A 9,688-nucleotide genomic window follows, 5' to 3' on the forward strand; every position below is an offset into this window, starting at 1 on the left:
GTTTGTATAAACATTGCATTGTCCCGTGTGTCAGTCCAAATCAAACTTGAACACAGAATTGTGATGGTGAGTAGTCATTTTCTCTCAACCAGTTCCCTCAATTATTGACCCAAAGGTTGGAGATAGAGCTGAAAATACTGCCTTTGGGTCCCTAGATCTCAATCCCTATCTCTGCCTTTATCTATCTCTGGGTCCCTGGATCTCAATCCCTATCTCTGCCTTTATCTATCTCTGCTTATCTCTCTCTCTCTCTCTCTCTCTCTCTCTCTCTCTCTCTCTCTCCACATTTGGCTAGGATTGCTTTAAACAATATATAATAAAACAATGCGCCATGAGCTAGCAAAAAATTTACAAAACGAATTTCCTCTTCCTTTCACGGCCATGCCTCCTATGCATGAGTCTGCTGTAGGCACTAGGCAACTAAACAGCAACCCCTCCACCTTTCTGTAGGGGAGCCAGACAGGCAAAACAGATGTACCAAGAAGTTCAGTAACATCCAAGATCGCGTTATCAGAAGTCACAAAGCCGGGATGTCAGAGTCTGAGTTACTAATGACTACTCTACGTTGACATCGGTGTTGAAATAGAAATGATAACGAGGCGCATACCATCGACAGGCAGAGGGACAGTGAGTGCGAATTCCTGAGGTGGTGCTGTTCTGTTCGAATCACGGAGCACAAACACCTAATGCTAGGAGGGCGTCTGGATCTACCGCATCCCCTGCGCTTAGTTACTAGGTTGGGTGAGTGAGGGGTGTCAAGGGGCAGGTCATCCAGATGGACACTAGAATTCTGGTCTCCCGGCCCCCACGGCAGCACACACTTCCTCTATTATTCCAGAATCAACCGAAGCCATCGGAGGTAAGAAGCTCTTCCGTGTTCTAGGTTTTATTTGGTCTCAAACTATTTTTTATCCCTGCTCAGTTCTTGGCTTACTCCCTGGGGTAGAGCCATTTGTTCATTCAGGTTTCACTGAACACCCGTGGGCCTTGTACCCTGAGCCTGGGGCAGGCGATGGGTCTCTAGCATGCAGGTACCAGAGCTGACTCTATTGCTTGCTATATATCTGGTTATGGGAGAATCATTTCGTGTGGCTTCCCCCCTCCCCCCCCCCCCGCCTTTTGTTTCTCCTGCCTCTAAAATGGGTCTGAGATGACTTATTTCATGGGGTTGTTGCAATCGTTGAGTTCTGTATGGAAAGAGAGTTATCCTTATTTGAGGCAGGCTGCTCCTTTAGAAGCAGAGTGCGGGGTGGGGAAGGGGACAGGAGTTGGATGAGCCAGGAGAAACACATGGAGGTCAGATCACACGGGGCCCGTGCGTCATGCTAAGGAGTTCAGACTTGTCCCTCAAGCCAAGTCAAATTGTTTGCCAAATCACTCACAACAACTGTTCTGTGATGGGAGCATGGGAAAGAGACTCAGTAGTCAGTGAATGCTGGCTATGCCCTAAGTGCTTTATCTCAATTCTCTGACTTAATCCTCATGACAGCCCCACATAGGAAGCATTATACGCTGAGGCTCAGAAAGATCAACTTCCGGGAGGTTACATAATTGGTGGCAGAGCTGTGATTTGTATTATTCCGTCAGACTGTGAAACTTTCTTCTGTCATGCATAATACATTAATTCCCCCCTCCCCCCCCCAAAAAAAACCCATATGAAAGCTGAATGCCTAGAACTGAAGAAACCCAAAACTTTGCATGTGATATGGAGGAGTCATATTCCATGGAATCCCAAAAAAAAACATGACGAAAATTCTTGATGATGCAATGATTATTTAAAACATTAAAATTGGCTTCAACATTAAATGCAAATAGTTCTACTCTTATGTAATTTCCTGCCTCAAAATCCTGATTTTTTTTTTCAGATTATTTTAAGTGACATTCAGTAAGGAGAAAAAAATCACTTTAAAATGTAGGGAAATGACTGGCTTAGTGGTAATTTTGCAAGAGACTGGGTAGGGAACTCAGTGTGAGGCTTCGAGGATGGCTTTCATAGGATTTTGCAAGATTTCTTTAAATATTTGTGATATGAGACTTGACTATAAAACTATTTCTCCTCTTGACAAGGGAGCACAAAGCATACCCACCCCTGAGAAGTTCTCTCCAGTTCCATGAACTTCCCTTTGGAAGCCTTTGGAATTCTGGAATGGTTTTTGGTGCCAATTTTTATCATTTCCATGCTTTTTAAGACTCTCTCCACATCCTTCAGTAAGGCTCATCTAGCGATGCAGTCCTATGATCTATTTCCAGAGTTCCCTGTATATGATTTAATTTGGTACCTGTTCCTCACGACTGAACAGCTTGAATCCATCAGGCATTCCGACACAACCAGGGATTCCCTGCATTTAGCACAGCAAGTGGTTTTTATCTGGGTTCCAGAGGTTTAACTGCTAGTGTCAGTGGCTTTCATTTTTCCATTTCTCACTCATCTTTATAAAACATTAGAGAACATTTCAGTAAAACATGAAACGATTGCACAAACATGGTTGCAAAAGCTGCTGATGCTGTTTAATCTGAATTCTGATTATGAGCTTGGTGTAAGGGTGTCCATGTGAAAAGCAAATATGTGGAGCTCGAGACTTGCTTTGATGAATTTATTCAACAAATGCGCTCTCTTTGGGAAGCTTATCTACAGGAAGATTCTAACACAAGGGTTTGTATGAAAATGACTGGGAAAACTTTCAGGGGATTGAGGAAGTGAGACAGGAAATGAAAGGAAGCCAGCCAATCATCAATACAATGCATCGACCACAGGCCCAATGAAGGAAATAAGCAAGAAAGGTCCCACAGAGGAAAATTTTGCTCACTTCCTCAGGTCAGCACTGTAGACAGTGTAAATCATACCTCAGAGTTGTCCTGATCAGAGGAAAGGGAGCTGGAGTATTCATACCTACCATCCCACTCCTTGGTCATTGGCCAAGGCTATACAAATTCCCAGTCTTCAGTTCTCTGTGTTTTGGTGCAGACAACTCCAGCTGGACTTCAGCAGCCTGGGGGGCAGCTCTTCCCAAAGAGCAGCAAATACTGGCTGCTTTGAGTATGAGCACTTTGGGCAGAAGTGTGGACAAAAATGGTAATGGAATCCACAGGAATGTGAGTAAGACTCTGCCGGCCACCCTCCTAGGATGCAATGGAGAAGAGGACGAATATTGTCCCCACCCACTCTCATGGAGCTTCCATTTGGGTGTCAGGGAACTAGGCATTAACAAACTAGTTGCAGATTCATATACATGCAATGAAAAAAAATAGGCAGGAGGCTGATACAGAAAATAAGAAATCTACTGTATTTAGATGGGCAGCAAAGAGTTCTCTCTGGAGATGACTTTGGAGCCGAGGCCTGAATGATGCAAAGGAATGAATTATTTGCCAAGTCAGGAGCAGGGAGCTTTCCCAGCGTAGGGCACACATAGTCAAAGTCCTTTGGATGGAAGAGAGAGTGGCATGTTCCATGAACTGAGCGAACACCAGGGGGACTGGAGCCCAAGCCTGGATGGTGAAGAGGTGTCTTCGTTATCTGTTGCTGCCTCAAAAATCACCCCCAAATTCAGATCTTACAAGACAAGCCTTGCAGCTTTGCTCATACTAGCGGCTGGAGTGGGGATGGATGGTCAGGGATGACCTTGTTCTGGCAGTTGCTACTGGGTCTTGGCTTGATCATGTTTCTTATAGGCTCATCTTTGCTTCTCCGATGGGAGACAGTATTTGAGGGAGTGAAGGCAGGGAGCTGCAAGCCCCGTGAGGCTGTGTTTCAGGAGGCACACAATATCACTTCCACCAAATTCTACTGCTCAAAGCGAGTTACAAGGCAGATTCAAGGGATTGGGAAAATGACTTCATCTCTCGATAGGAGGCACTGCAATGCATTGGTGGCCATGTTCTAACCTACCAAAGGAAAAGGCTATGATTTGAGACGCACCAGTAGTCAGACTAAGCCTGGCATGGTGGGCCACATTAAGGTGTTTGGATGTTGAGATCTGAGTGTCCAATAACCAGTATCCAGTGTCATCGTTGATCAAGATCTGAACCAATACAGAAACAAAATGAAAGTTTAAGATGCACGGGCATCAAGTTGTTCTTTTATGTTTTAGGATGCAGTTTGTATTTGGGGACAGGTAGAGTAGTTAATGGAGGACCAAAGAAGCAAGAAGAGTTACCCACCCAGTAATTGACCAAGCTCTTCAGTTATTAGATGCATGGTCTTGAGCATTATAACTGAACTTCCTTGATTTACTGAGAATAAAATGAAACAATGTTTGCCAAGTGTTTAGTCCATGGCAGGAAATGAGTGCTCCCTGAAGTTTGCAATTGTTATTAATAAGGGCAAGTAGCTCTGGGTGACTGATTTGCATAAAGTTCATAGAGGATGTCTGGTTTTTCTTCCCTGATTTCCATTGGTAAAGACCCTATTCACCCTTTTATCAAAACTTTTCCTTCCCTTTCCTCCAACCTGCTTGGGTGTTGCCCCACATAGATCCTTCAGGCTAAGAAGGAAAGGAATCTGCAGATCCTGACAAGGAGACCTTCAGGGTTTATTATCTTAGTGAAGTTGCAGGTGAATTTTAATAACAATAACCAACAAATCTCTTTTATTCCATTATGAAGATAAAACCGATGAGAAGTGGTGCTTGGTGTCATCTGGTGTGACCGTTTCTAAGGAGATAGACAATGAAATATTTCCTTTCTAGAAGGTTCCATTAAAGCACACATATACATATGAGGGCAGGCTCTCACACTCACACATCCAAACAACCAATTGTTTCTGTCTTTGACACTTTGCATAGAATTGCAGGAAACTCACAAATTCCATAATTTATTGAATGTCACTGCTCATTCAGAAAGAATGGTCATTATCTCAGACATATTTATGGACCTGGTTAATGCCGAGTATTAAAAACGTTATTGGGGATTTAAATCCAGGCAAGTGACTTCCCTCCAGCGCCGAGAGAGCCACAATTTGCCGGCTCTGCTTCTGGAGGGAGCTTGCCAGATATGGAAATATTATTACATGGTTGAATGAAAAGGAAACTGAATTGCAGAAAGAGCCTCCATCCCTAAAGAGCAATGACCTATGAAACAGCTAAAGGGAATAAGGAAATGAATTTTGTCAATTAAAAGAAAAGAAGGAGAAAGAGAGCACACAAAGAGAGGTAGGTGGCAGACCTAGGCACCGGGAGACTGGAAGTCCATCAAGAAACTATAGCACTCTTGGAATTCAGCTTCCAGTGGATCCCTGTTGCATTTGTTTCTCTTGCCTAATTTCCTCTACCTGCTTCCTGTGCGAATGATAGCTTCTTTTAGAACATCCTTTTATACCATACATAACACTTTTATATTATTTGATTGGATTTTCACAGTCTTGGGAGTTTTACTTATTTCCAGCTCCAGCTCGCACCTGGGGATACCAAATAGGTAAGCAACTTGCCTCTGCTCGGGGACTGGTCACGGACCAAGCTAGGAACTGCTTTCAGGGTAGCCAGCTCGGGACTTGGTATGCTTCTTACTGTGCCAAAGTGTCTCCGACATCAATTCCTCCCCTCCAACCGTAGATCAGATGATCCTCGGCAGAAAAATTATGTTTTATGCTTTCATTGGTATTCTCTAAAGAATCTTTTACCTTATGAGCCCACGGCTGGAACTCAGTATGTGTTGATTAATGGAAAGTTGTGTCGCCTTTGCTTTCCTACGCCTGGCCCCCCAGTCTTTGTTACCCACATCTTAATTTTAGAAAGTTTCTTCTTAACAGAAAGATGTGTTTACAGCTGATGTGGCGCAGGCGGGCTGGGCACAAAGCCCATGCTCTCACCACGCCGTTCATGCTCTGTGCCCTTGTTCAGTGATGAAACCTCTCTGAGCCCCCAGAATTTGTCATCTTTCACTCGGGGCTACTTTGCTTACCTCAGAGAGCTGTTGGAAGCTTGGAATCCAGTTATAATCTAGCCCCTTAGTAAAGTTCTCAGAATTTAGTGGGTACCAGCTCCATGCTAGGTACTCTTATTATCATTGGCATTGTTTGCCCCTTGCTTTCAACTTCCTCAGAAGCCATCTCGCTTGGGAATTTCACAAAATAATGTCTTACGGCTTCCGTCTTGGACTCCATCTTTCATCTGTCTTGTTCATCAGTCCACTTATTCATGATCCTGTCAGCCATGCTTTCACCATCTTTCCCCACCTCTCGTCCCGGGTTACCCTCACATTTTTGGGCTGGCCAGACAACACCGAGGGTTGGTTCAGCCACACATTTTGTCATGTCACTCTGGAGATTCCGGATGTTAGGGCCATCCGGGGCAAACCAGCTCATGTGATCAACCTACCCACAATCCTTTGCAGGACTCGGAACTCATAGATTTGCTCCTTTATATTTCCATACTGATTCCTTGTGGGAAACACACGTCCTGTCAACCTGAAGGATGCCTTTCAGGAAAAAAAAAAAAACCACTACAAAATCAATAAAAAAATAAAATATATAAACAAAACAAGATACAATGCACAAAACAGAATTCCTAGCTATTTCCTCTGGGAAATCTTATGTCACTAACTCCTTTGAGCCTTTTTACTCAAAGTTTGTTGTCTTTTATATCCAGGATGGGAGGCAGTGCTATAGCCTTACCGGTCACTCACACGTTGCAATATGTTTATGCTGTTTGGTCAATGGCTGCTGGTTTGAGCATCCCACCTGCCCATCACCGGCACCCTGACTGCTCTTGGATCTCTCACTATCCAGCCGCTGAAGAATTGATATCTAGCCCAACACAATGACCAAGATCCATCATAATTGGTTGATACGCATGCTAGGGAGCCCTTCAAAACCTGGTTTCACAAGCACTGCCATGGGTTTTCCTGTGTTCTTGGGAGAATCAGTCTTACCCCAGGGTTTCTCTATAGGCCTAGGAGCCCCATACGGGCAACACCAGGAGGGAAATCCTGTTGCCCATTTCCCTCCAACCTGGCAAGCAGCGGGCAGGGGCTCTCACGCACCATCCTTCACACAGTGTGCTCCTTGTCCAAAGGATGCCCAGATATCAGCAGAGAAAACTATTCCTGCTCTATCCTTGTTACTCTGGTAGGAAAGTGCACCCCATCCCTCAGTCTTGGTTTTGCTATTAGAATCTTATACCGGTCCTTTCACATCCCTTGGATTTCACTTTCTCCAGTATCTGGCTTAGCTCATAGGGTTGCTTTGAAAGTTATAAAACAAAACTGGTATTAGAGTCCTTTGCAAGTGGCTACTTGTCATGTGCATACAAGATATTAACGTTGTCATTGTAATTATCACTACTCAGCATCACCCATGACCTACAGATTTGTTTTCAGGTAGTGCTTCTACGCCAATGTGCATCTCGTACTGCTTGGAATACCAGAGCCGTAGAACAAATTAGAGATCATCTAGCCCAAAGATGGAGAACTGTCACATATTTAGACTAAGCCTGGTATTTTTTTTAACTACCCAGAGGTGTTTTTCTTTATTAACATTCCTTTATCAGCATTTAAAACTCAAGATTTTTGTTTTCACATCAGAATACAGATTTTTGGCATCTTTTACAAAAAATGACCTATGTTCCAAATAAATTGTGCAGGGCAAATGTCAGCGGGAGCTGACAAGGGGCTGCATTTTTTTGTGAGGTATACAGGTGTTGCAGCACCCTACCTCCTGGCCGCCCTGTTTCCTGACACCAGGCGGCTTCTCGGGACAAGTGCATTATACGCACCTGAGCTCAGCCTGGCTTCTGCCTCGTCTCCTCCCACCAAGTTTGACCTTTCTTACATAGATGAGGAAACGGAGGCCCCCAGTCTACCCTTCCTTTTGCTTTTTATTTACGACATTGCTTCTTACTAGCTTTCTGAGCCCAAATCCTTCTTCTCAACCACATAAGAAAGACCATGTCTTCTATTTTAGGTTAGCGTAGGTTATTTTACTTCAATTAATTGTAACTTACTTTGTTTTTAATCAGCGGCAGAGTTGATTATAGAGTGGCCCGGAAAAAAATATATTGACAAGACTTTCTACCTTTACATCTGTCTTAACCTGTCTTCCAGAAAAATGCTTTCAATCTGTCTTGAAAACAGGCTACCACCAGTTCTGTGTAAAAATAGTATTAGTCTTAGGAACAGGACAGTTGATTCTTTTATATTGCTGAAATTGGTAATTATCAGCACACTCATTTACTCATGGACTCATTTGTTCTGCAAAGGCCCTCTAAGATCAGGAGAACAGATAACAGCACTAAAGAGGGTCCTCAAATTCTTCATGTCAGTATTCTACATTTTAGCCCAATTTATAAGAGTAGAAGTTTAGGGAGGAGAACAAAAGAGATGAGCCAAATTTAAGGCCCGATTTGGGACCCGACCGGTCTCCTGTTTTTGTCTAGAGCCCCGGAAATATAGACAGAGCCAGAAAGAGCCTTGGGAGGCTGATTCCAAATTCTTCATTTGACACAGGCAGAAACTAAAGCCCTGAGGAGGGAAAGTTACTGCCTCAGCTTTTTGTCACAGTTGGAAAAAAATAGGCTTATCACATGGGATTTCTAGAACTTCACCAAGAGCACTTTCCTGATTCTCAAACCGATTTCTAAAAAAACATGGTGAGATTTCTCCATAAGAAAATATAAGAGTGGGCGCCTGGGTGGCTCAGTTGGTTAAGTGTCTGAATTCAGTTCTGGTCATGATCTCACATTTTGTGATTTTGAGCCCTAGATCAGGCTCACTGCTATCAGCGTAGGGCTCACTTCAGATCGTCTGTCACCCTCTCTCTGCCCCTCCCCAACTTGCTCATGTGCGCTCTCTCTCTCTTAAAAATAAATTTTAAAAAACTTTAGTAGAGAAAATATAAGAGAATAAAAGCAGCTAAAAGTATTAAGTGTTCAAAAGGCTAAGGCCATCATTCTGTCTCAATGCATGTCAATGTTGGATTGATTAATGCACAGCAATTTTTCTCTGTTACTGAAATATGATTTTTTTTTTAAAAAATGAATCAACATTTGTGTATTCTCACTTTCCACCTTCTTATGTCCTTCCTTTGTGCCCTAAACCTCCTTCTTTCTCTTTATTCAGGTATTTTCTCAGATCTCCTGCTCAATTTCCTCTCCCGAGTGAGGTGTGGTAAAAAGGATACAGACCCAGAGGGAGTTGGATTTACACACCTCACTGGATTCCTACTGGGTGTGGCAAGTTGGACGGGTCAGTCGTCTTTGACACGCTGGTTTTTCCAGAAGTACTACTCTTAGTAATGGCCATCCCCATTTTTGGTGGTGGGTTGGTATATACTCCCTGACCCATTCTCCATCCACTGTTTTTGAATCTTTGCCAGTTTCAGTTTGTAGGATGCGACTACCTCAGCAGGTCACCTCCAAAGTCTAGGGAAGACAGATAGAATTGTTTTGCAATTTACCTGCTGTAGAAAATAAAATGCTTTTTTAACCTCAACGAGCCTCGTTCATTCACTTCTTCACTGAGCACCTCTGATGTGGCAGGCCGTATTCTAGGTAGAGGAGACACAGTTGTCAACCAGACAGCAAATCTCTTGAAGGTTACATTCTTCAATGGGGGAAGATAGACAACAAATGAGTAAATTGGGAAAATATCAGATTGCCATGAGCAAGATACAAATGTAATGGAGTATGTCTTCCTTACAGGCTCCCACAGGGATTTGTGTATCTTTTTTCCAGTTTTCCTTAGTGCCCTGTAATTGTTT

General features: G+C 43.4%; 1 long non-coding RNA gene across 1 annotated transcript; it reads left to right on the top strand.

Annotated features, from left to right (window-relative positions):
• Positions 1–538: 538 nt before the first annotated feature.
• LOC131495086 (uncharacterized) lies at positions 539–9,420 on the top strand. Its single transcript, XR_009253748.1, has 2 exons — positions 539–859; positions 9,049–9,420. It is a non-coding gene; the product is annotated as an uncharacterized LOC131495086 (long non-coding RNA).
• Positions 9,421–9,688: the final 268 nt, after the last annotated feature.

The sequence above is a fragment of the Neofelis nebulosa genome, chromosome 14 (assembly GCF_028018385.1).
Source record: "Neofelis nebulosa isolate mNeoNeb1 chromosome 14, mNeoNeb1.pri, whole genome shotgun sequence".
NCBI classification, from domain to species: domain Eukaryota; kingdom Metazoa; phylum Chordata; class Mammalia; order Carnivora; family Felidae; genus Neofelis; species Neofelis nebulosa.